Genomic DNA, 15,858 nt, shown 5'->3' with positions numbered 1-15,858 from the left:
CTCGCAGACATTTCCTGTCCACCCCCCTGCACCGCACCAGAGACCCTCGTTGGGGGATGAAATGTTTCCTGAGTTGAGGAAACATTACCAAAATGAGGACAGACTTGCGGCGCAAATGTAGGCCCTACTTTGCAGGAGCGGTAGGAGCCAAGAGGGTCCTACCCTCTAGGAGCTGCTGTGCTCATCTGTGACGCCTGCTTGGAGGTCAGGAAGCGGGGGGAGGTCCTCATCCCTCCCCCCACTGCCACACTGCAGTGAAAGGTCTGCAGTCCCCTGGTGGGCCCCTTGCCAGGATTTGCCAAGGCTGGCTCAGCTCAGGCAGTCATTTAAGGAAAAGGGTAGAGAGTTGAGAGTAAGGTTGCCTGAAGAGGCAGGAGTGTTTTCTTCAAAACAGGCAAAGAGGACACAGGCTTTTGACTGGGTTTAGTGGCAGGTGGTTGGAAAAGTAAGGAACAGGTTTTTTTTGAAGTTATAAAAAGATACCTGAGGGGCTCCCAGTTGGCCCAGTCCATATAACATGCAACTCTTGATGTTGGGGTCATGAGTTCGAGCCCCGTTTGGGCACAGAGGTTACTTTAAAAAAAAAAAAAATTTTTTAACAAGACAACTGAACTGCCAACTTTTAATCAATTGTCTACATCTCAAAATGGATCTATTTTTCTTACTGTGTAATACTCTGTCATAAATAGTTTATAGGCAGGGCTGTGCTCAAGTTCTCCTGTGACCTGTTGGAATTTTGTTTCCTTAGCTCCCCCTGTCTCCCAGCCAAGCCAGTCATGCCAAGAGTACCTGCCCCTGTCCTTGTCTTCAATCCAGATTCACCCGGTTTCCTAGCCTTGGGTGTAGACTCTGCTGGCCCATCCTTCTGCTGGACCCCAAGGAGTCTGTCTACTTTAACAGCTAACTTACTAATCCTATACAAATGATAATGTACAAACAACTGAGGGGGCTTTGAGGGGGGGGGTCCTATTTCTCAGTATATATATGATGGGGAGAAAAGAGGGAGAGACTTAGACAAGAAACTATTTAGAATCACTTTTGTTCCTGACATTTTTAGAACACCTAACACCAGATGGAAGAGGTGATTTCCTCTTGAATTGGTATTTATAAAGTGGATCAAGCTTTCCTTTCGTACACATTGTAATTTCAGAGAGGGGTTTCGTTTTCCAAAATACAATCCCAAACGAAGAGCATTGGGTATCAATGAAGAAAATAGCCCCTGAGATCCTACGTAAGGAGTTTCTGTGCAGGGACTGCCCAGGAGTGCCTGCATGGGTCCGAGAGAGGCTGCCTTGGTGGCCCCCACTGGACCTGATTCATCACGACTGCTTAAAACCATGTAGGACAAGTCTGTCCAAACAGAAGCTATATGTATGTTAGATCAGTGGCTTTCAAAGTGTATGCCAGGGTCTGTGAGGTAGGGCCGTGCAGGGTCTTCCGGGGAACTGGGCGGCCGGCTTCTGCCCAAGCTCCTCGGCATCAGTGTGTCTGACACGTTGGGCGCTTACGGCTTGGAACTAGGAAACTGATGATGAACTAATGCTTACGCCTTTTAGCGTTCCTGGCCCTAACATGCATGACGTTAGCTATTCCAAGCCAACTCATGGCATGTGACAATCTGTAATTCTGCTAAGGCACAGATGTGAATTAACCTTCATGGCAAGGCAAATGGGCAGCTACGTGTCACTTGCTGGTCAGCTGTGGCCCACGTGACCCCCTCCACATCTGGGTCTCCACCTGGCCTTTTTCTACTCATTATCACAGACCTGTTTTAGGGGCAAATTGCATACTGTCATGGGATTTGTAATTTGGGGATCTGGTACCATCTGAGAAGGTCCCTTCTCTGATGTTCAAGGTCTTCTGTGAAAAGGCCCAAGAACCTGGACAGCTGGATGGGAGGTATGAGATGTGTTCTGGGATGTTCCATGCCCTATCACCCCGTGAGCATGTGAGGGAATTCTGGGCGGGAAACAGGCTCGGTACATGTCAGCTCTCGAACAGTGCGGATGAAGAGATTTTCTTATCCCAATTCCTGGTCAGTGCTCCTGACAAACAGGACAGCAGAAAGCAATCGCAATCCATATATTTTTTTTAAAAAGTCGTAGCCCATTCTATTCTGTGCTTTCACATTTGCCCAAGATGGACGTGCCTGAAACTGTGCTGCTTGTAGAAAGAGTGTCGCCTGGTGGTTCACTCACTTGGGTCGTGTTCGGAGTTCTCTGTGCGCTTGTTAAGTAAGACACTGTGTCTTCCTGAAAGCCATTCTTCTGTTTAAAAAGACAAACAATTCAGGTGTAGTGTTTCTCCCTGATGTCAGAGTTACTACTCAGGGTGCCTGGGGGGGCCTCCGTTAAAGCCCAGGCCGATGGCAGATGTTTTCTGTGGAAAAGCTGGTCCTCTCCGCGCTATGGTCTAGGTAAAGACGACCCCACTTGTTGCATTTGCTGCTGTCGCACTGTGCTTGTTGTGTGGACGTGGGGCCCTCGTGCCCACCTTAGTTTGTTGTTGCTTCAAGTTTTGTTTAATTTAGAGAGAGCGAGCAAGTGCGCAAGCTAGGAGGGGCAAAGGAGGAGGGAGAGGGAATCTCCAGCGACTTCCCACTGAGCGCAGAGCCGGAGGCAGGGTTCGATCTCACGACTGCGAGAACGTGACCCGAGCTGCAACCAAGAGCCAGATGCCTCGCTGACTGACCCCCCGAGGTACCCCAGAGCCCATCCTAGAGAAAGACCGCGGTATGGAGACAGACACACGCAACTCGGATAACTTACCCAACGGGCATGAATCCATTTCCTGGTTATGCCTTTCCAGATGCACGTGAAGGACCCTAGTCTCTCTCCCTTCTTTTTCCTTTCAGTTTCACTCAGGCAACCTTCTGGGGGTTCCTTTAAACAGCAAATTCCTGATTTTAACTATTTATTCTAGATAAGGAGGTAAAGCGTAGACCTAGAAAAGAGAGATCGGATGCAGCCATAGCTGCTCCGAGGGGCAGCCCATGAATGTGGCAGGTGGGGTCTCTGCACTTACTTTTTCCTGCCACCTGTCCTTCCAGCCCTGGGGCCTTGCTCCTTCAGGGCTCAGTGTCCTAAGAAACTCCAGTGGTCACCTTTCCTGGGTTGCATTTTCTGGCATCCAAGAAAAGTGAGTGGCTCGTCATTTCCTTGACTAAGTCATGTCAATTCCTTGCCACTAATTCAGTTTGCAAATTAGTTTCTGCAGCTATTAAAAAAAAGAAAGAAAAGAAAAAAGCATCTGCTCAACTGGGTGGCCATATAGTCTCTTCAATTCAGTTGTGGTGACAGCTGAGGACACCAGATTGAATTTGCTTTAAGCAAACTGATATATGAAAATTGAAATTTTTAAAAAAATGGATGATTGTTCACTTTTCAAAAGGTTCCTTTATCTTATGAAAAAGATTATAATAGGATTTCTTTTAAAAAAGATTTTATTTATTTGTTTAAGAGAGAGAGAGAATGAGCAGTGGGGAGGGACAGAGGGAAACAGAGAGAGAGAAGCAGACTCTTTACTGAGCAGGGAGCCCTTGTGGGGCTCAATCCCAGGACCCCAGGATCATGACCTAAGCTGAAGCAGATGATTAACTGGCTGAGCCACCCAGGTACCCCTATAATATGATTTCTTTAAACACCAAATTTTTCTAGTACTCTAAAAATGAAATTGAATCACTGTCCTGGGTTTCTAGAGTTTATGCATGAAGGAGGCATGCCTATAAACAATATTAAAAGTCTTTTAAAGTTAACTTTTAAGTTTTTTTAAAATTTTTTTTAGGATTTTATTTATTTGTCCAAAAAAGAGAGAGATTGAGTACACAAGCAGGGGGAGGGAGAAGCAGGCTTCCTGCTGAGCAGGGATCCCAATGCAGGACTCGATCCCTGGACTTTGGGACCCTGACCTGACCCAGAGCCAGACGCTTAACCACAGAGCCACCCGGGAGTCCCTAACTTTGAAATGCATTAAAAATTTGTTATCTGATGGGTTCCAAGTTTACTAAATAAGTATTAGTAGTTTTTGCTCCAGCCTCCTAGTGGAGGAAAAAGTACATTCTACCGGTGACCATTTGCATGTGCCAAATTAAAATCCAGGGCAGTAGATCCTGGGACCTGCCCCTCATTGATCTTACAGTGTCTGTTCTTGGAAATGCAAAGGCAAACCTGTTAACCTTTAAGCTAGAGGGAGAGCTGTCCAAAGCAAGCTCCCACGTAAAATTCATTCGTATTTAGCACCAGCCTGGAGCCTAGGCCTCCGTGCAGTTGAGATGATTCTCCTGCCAAGGGAACAGGTGTCACAGGCCTGTTTCTTACTCCAGAAGGTCTGGGCGATGGGAGGTGCAGCGAGTAGGCTGTTAGACTTCCGGGACGGCACTCAGCTTGTTTCACTCCCATTTCTCCTGCCCTTCGCTGAGTAGCCGTTGAGAAGCCCCGTGCCAAGCAGTGGGGCTCTGACAACAGCAGAGACAGACCTTGCCTTGGATTGCATGGAGCCTGCTGTCTGCTTTCCCATCCTGCAAACGTGGGAGCCTGTCTTAAGGGTATAGAATGGTGCCTTTGATAACTTGCTCTTTTCCTCTTGCTTTCTGCTTCTGCTCTTCTCCGCAGCCTCCACCCAAGTTCAAAGCTTCAGGGTGTCCAAGTGAAGACTTATCAGGTCATATGTGAATTGTTAACAGAGATCCTTTGTTTTCCTTTTAGCTCAGTAAGGGCAGACACTGAATTTTTTTTTTTTTTTTTTTTTTTTAATATAGGCGTACTCAGGGTTGTAAGTTCAAGCCCTGTGTTGGGCTCCACGATGGGTGTGAAACCTATTTAAAAAAAAAAAATGCACACTGATTCCTAGTTACTTGCGGTGATTCTCTCCTGTAAATAGGAATGGCCCAGAGAGAGGATCCTGAGAAGGAAGGAGGAAGGAGGAGGGCAGGCTGGCTGCTGGGGTGGGGTGAAGGGGAGGATCCTGGCCCCATAATGGTGAGGCCTGATCCCTGAGGAAGGTAAGAGGCTCCGTCGGTCACAGAGGAGCTCAGCATCAAGGATAGGAGGAAGATGCTGCTGGCAGCTGAGCTCTCCCAGGCGTATGGACCAAGGGAGGCTGGTGACTGGGCCCTCGCCCCTGAGAAGGCCTTGCAGACAAGGCGGCTGTTGCGTACAGTGTCTTCGGTGGCTGACTGAGCAATCTCAAGGTGGACAAGAGAGGGACTAGCGTACTGGCCCGGCCGCGGGAATGGAAACCTTCAGCCTCGCGCCTGTAACCAAAGAGTGGGTGAGCATCAGTGCTCTGCCTTCTGTCGCCAGGGCTCCCTGAGAACCTGGGTGACAGGGAAGAATCCATATCCTTCCTGCCTCCTGCGTGATGGACACTCTGCACACGGCGCCTCACTTAATCCCTCCAGTTAGCCTCGCTGGTGGGTACTGATCCCCATTTTACAGTCGTGGATGCTATAGTCCCCCAAGGATTGCCTGCCGAGTCAGTTCCGGGGCGCACCCTTTAACCAGTGTGCTGAACTGTGTCTCCCATAGACGAGCTCCCCGGGAGGGTGCTGCCACATCCCGTGTCTACACCCGTCCGCTGGTTCACAGGAGACCGGACTTCACCGCCTACGGAAACAGCCCAGTCTGTGATGGTCCGGAAGTCTGTTATCTTTGCATCATTCAAAAGTCATGTTCTGTTTGGCTCATTCATGCCAAATGGCATAACTTTCCAGTATATAATATCTGAGATATTTGAATTAAATGAAAGAGGAACATTCTAGGACAGACAGTATTTTGTTGGACAAGAGATCAGAATGTCATCTAGATTTCCAGTCTTTGTGTGCCCTTGGGCAAATGGGACACATCTGAACTTCCGTTTATTTTAAAGTTTAGAATGAGAATTTTTTGCCCCGCAATCCCTTAGGTCTGTTTTAGCACTAATATGGCCGTTCTGTTATGTTGGGATTATGTATGCACAAACACTATGTGCACAATGTGTGGGTGGGTATGATAGGAAAGAAAACGCGATCTCAGTTTAATGAAGGAGCCCTGAGTCCCTCATCTTAGAGATAAACTTCCCTAATAGGGAATAATTGCTTTTATTTTATTTTAATTATTCACTTGGTACTTGGAAAGAGTTGACTTCGTCCTGCTCTAACCTAATGGGACATCACTCCACACATTTTAAATAGGTTTTTAACTACAGAACAATGAAACATTAGCCAGTGATGTTAGAACATGTCTGCACACACTGATACCTTCAGATCTGTGCCAGCCATCCGGCTCCCATATGGGCTGGCCAGACGGATCAGCTGGACGAAGCAGATTGGGGTCTGGTGTCCATGAATAGCTCTGGCACTTTCCTTCCGATGTGGCAGAGCAGACTGGTTGAGGCGTGGATCTGAAAGTCTGTTTGCAAGGACATGGTTTTCTTGGTGTTGTTCCACCCCACCTCGGTTAGCCCATTGGTGATGAATCCAAAGGATTCGTGCAGGAACAGATCACTCTCTGGGTAGGTTTTCTGAGGCTGATTTCGTAATTTCACGCCTCCACCTTTCGGGGAGAACTGGAGAGACAGACCAGGGCAGTGGATTCTGGTCGGTCAGCTTTGCTGATTCCTCGCAGCTCTGATGAGAGTTTTGCTGTGGAAGAAATGAAGGCAATTAATTAATTTAATTAATTAAAAAGGGGTCAGAGCCTCTCCCTAGATTCTCTTTCTCAACTGTAATTTAGAAACGATTCTTGAGGCTTTTGGCAGTTTCCAGCCTGCTGATGGGTCCTTTGGAAATCAGAAGGCATTTACTTGAAGCGGGTAAAATGCAAAATAGACCACAAAGCCTTTACGTTGTAATAGAAGTTAAGTTCATTTCCGTTTCTTCACGCAGCTCGCCTGCCTGTGGTGGGTACTCTGAGGAAACCCTCTGCCTCGTCCTTACTCCTTCCCTCTTCTGCCACTTTATAATAGACCTGGAGACCTGGCCACTCTGTCTAGAGCAGGGTTTCTGCAAGTAAGAAAGGGTACAGCTGTTCTGGGAGCAGGTGGCCTCTCCTGCTGTCCTGGTCACCGATGGCCCCTCCTCAGCAGTCCCAGATGTGGGTCACAATATGGGGTGGTCACTTGCATGTCTGGTAGCCCAGACATATCTGGGGGGAAGCAGCCTGTCAGAGGGAGGGCACAAAGACGCTTGGGATCGGCACGTTTTGCTTGAAGTGCATCTCTGCCGCCTTGTGCCACTTTGGTCACTTAACCTCTTTGAACCTGTTTTCTGGTTTGCAACATGGGATTAATGAAACTCCGCTTTGCAGGGCTGTGTGCGTTGACTCAGGGAGGTGCGTCTGTAAGTAACCAGGAACCAGCAGCCGCTGCCCCCCGCCAGTCAATTACGGCTGGAGAAGGACACCTCCGTGTCCATTTGCCTTAATTATGCCCGTTTTATAAAACAATGACTGCAGTTCAAAATTAAGTTGCAGCAAATACATCATTAATGGCAACTTGAGCTGCAGAAAACTGGTTCTAGAACTTTACCAATCGCCTTCCACTATTATTCACCTCCAGATACTACTGTGTCTCAGTTTATTTAAAAGAAAAGTCGTATTTTGTGTCATGTTGTCATTGACAAGTGGGGGTTTTAGCCTCCTGCTCTTTACTATGAAATTACAGCCATTTTTTAAAAAAGATTTTATTTATTTATTTGACAGAGAGAGAGAGAGAGAGAGATCACAAGTAGGCAGAGAGGCAGGCAGAGGGGTGGGGGAAGCAGGTTCCCTGCTGAGCAGAGAGCCCGATGCAGGACTGGATCCCAGGACCCTGAGATCATGACCCAAGCTGAAGGCAGAGGCTTTAACCCACTGAGCCACCCAGGCGCCCCTATAGTCATTATTAAGGAGGAAAGTGAAGCCCACTGGTAGCTGCAAACGGTCTGAGCCGGCTCTTGAAGGAGTTGGGAGCAGGCTCCCCATGAGGAGTGTCTGCTCAGCCGCGGAATGCAGAGCCGCTGGGTGTCCTTTTTTTGTGACGAGGCTTCAGATAGAGCAGCTTGTGTTGGGCTCTGCACCTGAAGACAGAGCTCCATGGCCCGTCCCGACCCTGGGGCCGCGTGGTCCAGAACACACCGGAACGGCCCACGCGGCATATGGAAATCCCCCAAGCAGAGGCATCCAAGCCAGCATGGCTCGGGACCCCCCTGCATGGCTCTTTGCCACGTGACACAGGGCAAGACTCTTGTTCAGACCTCAGTTTCGTCGTGGAGGCGGCTGGATCTGTTCTGCGAGACAGGCTTCACGAGCCCCTTAATCGGTGAGGGCTGATGGTAGCAACGAAACTGGGCATAAGAACTGAATCATCCTAACAAATAACAAATTCATTGATCGTCGGTGTTATTAGCCAGAGACACCGCGTGGAGAAGAGCCAGCCCTGGCCAGGGACTCGGGACCTGGAGCCCGTTCCCGCTTGTTGGCTCGGCCACTCGCATTCCCAGGTGACATTGGGCAGGTCACCTGAGCGCTCAGATCTCCACTGCTCTAGGCTGGGGCCCCCTTATCAGAGCCAGAGCGTTCAGAAATGTGAGGCACTTTGCTAAGGAAGGCAGAATCCAGACAGAAGCTCTGGGACCATTTCCCCCACCCCTGAATTGCTCCTGCACGAGTAGCAGAGGGTCCCTTTTGAATGCCCACCTTTTTCAGTGGTGGGTCATTTTCCATGCTCTGATAGCAAGTCCACCGGGTGCTTCAGATATCCGCCTCCCCAAAACGCACAGGCGTCAAAATACTTGACAGAATTCCATAAAAGATGTACTGTTTGCTTATTTCAAGTTTGTCAAGACAGAACTATCTTCTTACTTGGCAACAAAACCCACAGAAATGGAGTCTGCGTTGGTGTGTATGTACACGTGTTAGAACACTCTCAGACGTCCCCCCCTTATACTTTAAGTAAATTTGTGTCTTTTTCATTTTGTTCCCCAGTGTGGTCTTGGGGAACACAGATGTGTCTGACCACACAGATACTGATTTGCTCTGGACATCAACCCTGTCCTCTTACAACCTGGCACATCTCATCCAGATTTAGGGAAACAGCTCTTGTTACTTTTGGGTTGCAGCTGCCGATAGTGAAGATGAGCTTATTTTCATTGTTGTTTTCTCTCGAATAGAGTGTAATTCAACGTTTGAAGGATAAACACATTAGTAAGACATTTAGAGTAATCCTAAGTCGTAGAAGACATTTGGTGCCCGTTTTTTGTGTGTGGCTCGTTCACACATTTCAGAGCCGTGTGTCTCCTTCTGCCACCCACACGGTAGAATGATGAAAAACTTAGTCCGCATTTTTCTTACCACACGTCACAGCCGGGATGCCCTCAGAAATAAATAATATATTATATAAATAAATAGTTGTTTTGGCATATCTAGGTTTTACCAGCCACAGAGGCATAAAGATCAAGTCAAAATGACTACATGTAGTTTCTCAGTTGCTGAAACTGATCATTTTGTTACTAATGGGAACCAGTTGCCCGAAATTTCCAAATATTCAACCTAATTCCTGGTTGTACCTGTGGCATCTGTGAAAGTCCCATTAAACTCTTCAGTTCATTATCGTTTGAATGAGGTATGGTGAGATAATTTGGCATCATGTTTGAAAGCATGGGCTTCGGGCCACACTTCCGGAGTCCAGAACTCACCTCCACAATGTGTGCCATGGCCAAGTTACTAGTTATCACTACTTCCCTGCGTCCAGCTAGTTGAAAGAAAGTCATAGCTATGTAGTATGTTCTTACAGAAGGCGTCCACGCTCCTCTCCTTTCTAATATGTTCTCCAACTTTGATACAATTATTTCTTAATTTAAAAAAACCAGCATGTACCTCCTCCTCCCCCCACCAAAGACACTTCTTAGATCTTAAGACAGCAGAAGATGTGGAAATGTGTATCTTCAGAAGTTTGCACCCATATAGCTTGATCACATCTTCACTCGAGATTTTAATTGACTTCCTACGCTAACAGATATTCTGCCGCTTCTCTGAACGTTCACCTCATTCAAAACTCCAAGCAGAACCTTAGGACCAGAGCAGCCGAGGTCTGGGTATTTTGGAAGCCTCACCATTGCCAAGGACTGGAATGGTTACACCTGGCTGTGCTCTGTGTAGAGCCATGGAGGCAGGACCCCATGGAGCCATGAAGGTGGTTGGATTGGGCTTCATTTTAGAACTCATCCACGGAGGGCTTCTCAGTCTGTAGGCAAAGAAATGAAGAACCAGAAGGGTTAGGTGATGTTGTTAGCTCCTGGTGGGATCATATCTGAAGCCTGGGCATGCTGACTTCCAAGACAGGGGTCTCTCCTGAATAATTCCAGCCCCGGGAGAGAGATGAACACCGCATACTCTGGTTTTTCCCGCTGTGCTGGAAGAAGACACGGGATTTTAGGGCACAGAAATTCATCAAACATTGAAACATTTGCTGTTGCATGGACACCATCCCTTCTTTAGGAATTATCTTGGGGAGAAAAAAAAAAAAAAAAGCTAGGAAAACTTATTCCGTTGACCGGTGATGACCAGTTATTGTTCCTTTTGTCAACAGGCAAGGTGACGAATGAAGGTCTGGCAGCTTCCTGTGTCCCAAGCCTTGTAGAAATAAATGAGACGTGCTTCAAAGTTCTAATGTGCAGCACATCGGATCTTGTTTAAGGAAGCGTTAAAAGGAACCCGCTGTTACCTATTAAGAAGGCTCTGTGCTCTCAGGCATGGTCTCTGATTGAATCCAGAGGTTGCAAGCATGCCTCCCTGTATTACCTGTTGGAGCAGGTTTAATTTTATAAATTTTTAACACAAACTCTATGAGTTTCCAGTTCATAATTGTTCTTTTTGAGGATGCACTCAGAGGAACAGTATCACATCTGTAAGAGATATGCACTTCCGCAGGACCCGAGCTGATTGGAACATAAATGGCGACAAACTCCGTCATCCAGTACCAGTGATGGAAAGGGCAGATGGCGAGGAAACCCTGCGGAGGGGGAAAAAGTCACAGTGTGTTGGAACTACAGATTATTAGAACCTTAGCTTTAGTAAAGCACGGCTTTTTTTCTTGAACACAACATGCGTAGACTGTAGTTCTTGACTGGTGACTTGGATCCATCATGAGTCATCTCCTTGGACCTCTCAGACATTGAAAAAATGTCTTGAGCTTTTGTTGAAAAGACAATGCAGCTTTGAGAAAATCCAGGGTTCAAGATGGCCTTCTGGGTATTTCGTTCCAGCCTTCAGTGTCCTGTTAATTACAAATGGCAGGTACCCAGGTGGTAGATGAGAAGCCTAGTGGGAGAGGAAGGAAATGACAATGAACGGGCATATTACATTGTATTGTACACATACTTTATAAGTACATTTCTTATTAGCTTCCTGTTCAGGCAGAGATTATAAAAAGTTTGTTGCAAGTATCCAGACCAGGATTTTGTGTTTTGGAAATTATCAGTGTTCACGAGACCTGCAGGGAAAACAGAACAAAATTATGGCAAAAACGCAAATAAGAGCACTCTTGACACCTAAAAGAATATTTTTTATCATTCTTTGTTTTGGCTCTGTCACAAATTAAAGTACTTGGAATGCAGTAGTCTGTGGTCTCTCGAAATCGAATCAGTGAGAAACTGACACTTTCACAGAATGCTGTCACTTTGGAATTCATAATAAAAACTGAAACTAATTTGGGTTGTTAGTCATTTACTTGGTGTTGGCGCTCAGCGTGTCTTCCGTGCTTCGTCTCTGCGTCGTGGCCAAGCCGTTTCTGTGGCCCTGGATCTAGACAGAGCTGCATACATGGTTTGGGTCTTTCAGTCTCTTGCCCTGAATGGCTGCCGATGTCTGGATCTGCACAACCAGCCGTTGTTGTTTGCTGAAAGGCTGAGCTCTTTACGAGGGCCAAGGTCCTTTTGATTATGCATTCTACCACGTGGATCAAAGACGGTTTCCTCCCCAGAAATATTACACCTTCGCGCTCTCCCGTTTCTGACTCTACTGTATTTCCTGTTAAATGGAATATCATAGCATTACAACTTATTTTGATTCCACTTTATAGTACATAAGTTGTAAATTGGAGAAGGCTGTGGGTAATTAAGCCACAGCTACACGCTTTTTTGTTTGACTCTCTGCCGGGGTTTTGGAGTGTATTTTTGTGTGTACCACAATATTCTAGTGTGAAACTTGAAAACTCCAAAGAAATATAAACCTGTGAGCCTATTCAGAAAATTCAGACCTTGCTTGGCACTAAATTTGATGGGGAAATAAGAAAAGGTCCCTTTCCTTCTATGATTTGTAAGTTAAGCTGCAACTGGAGCTGTGCCGTTCAGCTCGCTCCCTGCTCCCAACCCCCGGACCCCCCGGCCAAAGGAACAGCATGGATTTGGGGTTCCTTTGGCCAATACATCTGTGCATCTATAAGCAAATGATTTTGGAATGAATCTGCGCATCTATAAGCAAATTATTTTGGAATTCTTAAATTAGAGAAAAAAGGCAAGCCAACAGAAGATTCTGGGGGTCTTCTGTGTGGATGGGGCAGGAGAAGAAAAAGTAGAAGAGTGAACAAACTTAAGATTAGGATCAGATTCAGATCTGAGGTCACGCACAGTCCTTGCTCTCAGCCGGAGGTGTCTGTCCGACCGAGCCAATCCTTCTAAACTCCCAGGAGGCGCCTTAATAAGGACAGAGGCTGGTGGTTTTGTTCCCTGGATGAATTCTCTTTCTAAAGTCTCTCTATCACCCTCTGCCTGAGCATCTGGGCAAAGCTCTCTTTGTGAATGAGCGTGACTATTTCATAGTCCACTCTCCCTCCCTCCCTTCTGTCTGCAGCAAAGGAACGCTTTCATATACATATGTACGTCTGCATCCAGCTAGATTTTTAAATAGTATTAGGTGACTTGACAAACTATTTGGTGTTTACACAATTAGAAAGAATCGTGGTGTGGGTTGTTTGGTTCGTAAGTAAATGCCAGCCTCTCCCTTGAATTCTAATACCGAGAGCTCATTCAAATGAGATGGTCTCAAGCAATTCCTTCGCAGTTAATAAATTCTTCAGAGAGGGAAAAAAAAACCCTGAAACATCTGCTTCAGGATGCTCTCTGCTCAGGAATTGCACATAGATGATTCCTTTTATCAAAAGCAATTTGTGTGTTAGATGATTTAAGCATACAAGCAGTTAAGAAAGTGGTCGAGTTTTATGCTTTAGAAGAAAGCCTCTTCCCATTCATTATTAGTAATTTTCCTAAATCCACTGTTTCTTGATCCAGTTTTTTAAATTGGGGAATATTCCACTATCTTGTGGCTGGCATCACCGTGACCTACTTATTGTTCTATAGATACTCACTGTACCTTTTAGTATCTGTGAGAAACCGTATGTTTATTTCTCTTATTTCTTATCTGAGACACAAATCCCTTTCAAGGCACTTTTTAAAAGTTTTATGTATTTATTTGAGAGAGGCAGGCAGAGGGAGAGGGAGAGGGAGCAGACTCCCCACTGAGCAGGAAGCCGGACTCGGGGCTCGATCCAGGACCCTGAGATCATGACCCGAGCTGAAGGCAGACACTGAACCGGATGAGCCACCCAGGCATCTGCCCTCCCCAAAGCATATTTTTTAAATCTCATAAACAAAGACTTTATCTGTGAGCTCTAAGGAAATAAAGCTCATTTTCACACATTCTTGTGTTACTGCAAAAATAAATTATTTTTTAATCCAAAAATATACAAACATCAAATAACTCTTATTAGAGACAGCTTGAGAAAGAAGATTATAAAGTAGCAGAAACTGTAAACACATGATATTAACTAAACTTTTTTTATATACAAGCTCAGGCACTGTGCTCAAATATATTTTCTAAAAGGATATTAGATACAATATTAATACAAATTTTAAAATCCACCAAAGGACCCATAGTTCTAGAAATGCCTGTGGCTTTCAGATGGCTGAGACTATCAGTATACCCAGTTGAGAAGGAACTTGAAGGCACCTTTTGTAAACTTTGCCTGGGTGATCATGGATGAAGGCAGGCCTGCTAGTGAATGGAAGTAATTGCTATTCAGAAGATTTTTAAAATAAAAGATTTCTTATGAAGACTGAGCCAAATTCTTATTTATATGATCTTAAAGGGCGCTTCCTGAAGAGTTACCTTCATATTTAAAAGTCCGTGCCCTCCATGTCAAGCAAGTTGAGTGAAGAGCCACGGCTAACATACCCACTGGCACTTCCCTCGCTCATGACATCATTCCTATCCTTTTATTACTGACAAAAAAAGGAAAAAGAGTGATGAAGAAAAGGAAGTCATTTTTGCCAGAAATGTCCATATTATAAGAGTTTCGTTTTGTCTGTGTAGATAAAAGCACACAGACATGGCACACTTCGTGGGACTAGAGGCCCTCATAGAAGGGTGACCAGAATCCACTCAGGTCACAGAGAAGCATAACTTCCGAGGACGTGGCCAGCCGGGGAGACCGTGGGGAAGGAGAGGCCAGCCTGGGCTTCGGCTGCAGGAGCCCGGGGAGCTCCCGCCCAGAAGGGGACCTGCAGCCCCCGGTCAAGGCCCTCGCATCTTTGTGTGGGAGGCCTGGCCACAGCCAAGGCCCCATCTCTTTCACGCCCTCTGACCCCAGCCCACGCGTCTGGCTTTCTATTAGAATGTGGTGCTTTTGTCTTCAAATACCAATATTCCTTCGTGCATCCAACACATACTTATTTGGTGCTTTGTAGATGCTGGGTGCTGTGTGGAGATCACGGGCGGGGCCGGGAGTTGAATGATGCCCGTGTTTATCATCACGATCTGCATGCTGAAAAGGAAGGCAGATGTGTGTCATACATTAAACAGAGGAGGAACGCAGAGGAGTTCCCACAGGCAGATAGAAACCACATGTTTGCCTAAAAAGGACGAGTTCTTTAGCTCAAATTTCCACTACAGAAAAAAAGAAAACAGTTCTGTTTCTCTTTTCTGCCACTTTCTAGCCAGTAACAAGTGTATCACTTATTTGGTGTTCAGAATTTTAGGATTATATTTACGTACAGTCACGGACCACTCCTATGCAAAAGGATAGTATTTCCAAGGACTTACCTGATTTTCAGTGTCCTAGCAACAACCCTGGGGCAAGATTTCACAAATATGTTGTCAGTGGGCATTCCTCCCAGCAGATTCTAAGCAGGACCCCTCTTTTTCTAAATCTGTAAATAAGATTGAGGAAGCAAGCACCACCATCCTTGAATCCTGCAGTGAAGTCAGCATGGGAGGTGACACGCTTCAAATGCAGTGAGCGGAAAGAAAACCTCAAACTTCCCTCAAGCACATCCTAGCTCTCTCTCGCAGTCTTTGGGAAATTATAAATAGAACACCAGACGCTATTTCTACTATCGAACCAATAGAATTCAGAGTTTCTTGTGAGTTTCTTGTATTTAAAAAGTGACAGTTAATGGAACAAGCATGGGCTATAGTAAGAGTGGGGAGGAATAACTAGAAAGTTACGCTTGGCCCGCATTTTTTCCGAAGGGAGTTTGAATTTCCTGGGTTCATCTTAGCTGTTCCCAAACGACAAGGTAGGTTTCCCTAGATCCTTGTAACAGTAAAGCAATGAACTCTAGCAGGAGGGTTGACTCGGTGTTTCTGGTCTAGTTATATGATGCTTAGATATAGTAATGTGAAATATAAAAGAGGAAAACAGAACCGATAGAACACCAGTGAATTATGGATATCGTGCCTCATTGGCTTGTATCGTTATCTGAAGCAGAAAGAGCCGTCAGCTCTAAGTACAGGAATTTACCTCCCTGGGATAGTAGACTGGTGATACGTGGATTTGCTTTGGAGATTCAAGTGTTTCCATGCAGGGATGAACACTAGGCCCATGCGGACGACTCGTGTTACTTAAAAT

At 46.0% G+C, this 15,858-nt stretch overlaps 1 protein-coding gene across 1 annotated transcript in view; it reads left to right on the top strand.

Annotated features, from left to right (window-relative positions):
* SCAF8 (SR-related CTD associated factor 8) overlaps positions 1-11,661 on the top strand; it is a 152,944-nt gene extending 141,283 nt beyond the window's left edge. Inside the window, exon 22 of the mRNA XM_044243426.1 lies at positions 10,543-11,661. The gene's annotated coding sequence lies outside the window, so the exon portion shown is untranslated. The remainder of the gene's footprint in view (positions 1-10,542) is intronic.
* Positions 11,662-15,858: the final 4,197 nt, after the last annotated feature.

This window comes from Neovison vison, chromosome 1 (assembly GCF_020171115.1).
Source record: "Neovison vison isolate M4711 chromosome 1, ASM_NN_V1, whole genome shotgun sequence".
Taxonomy (NCBI): domain Eukaryota; kingdom Metazoa; phylum Chordata; class Mammalia; order Carnivora; family Mustelidae; genus Neogale; species Neogale vison.
The sequence above is the reverse complement of the archived record's forward strand: the minus strand, read 5'-3'. Positions and strand labels throughout refer to the sequence as shown.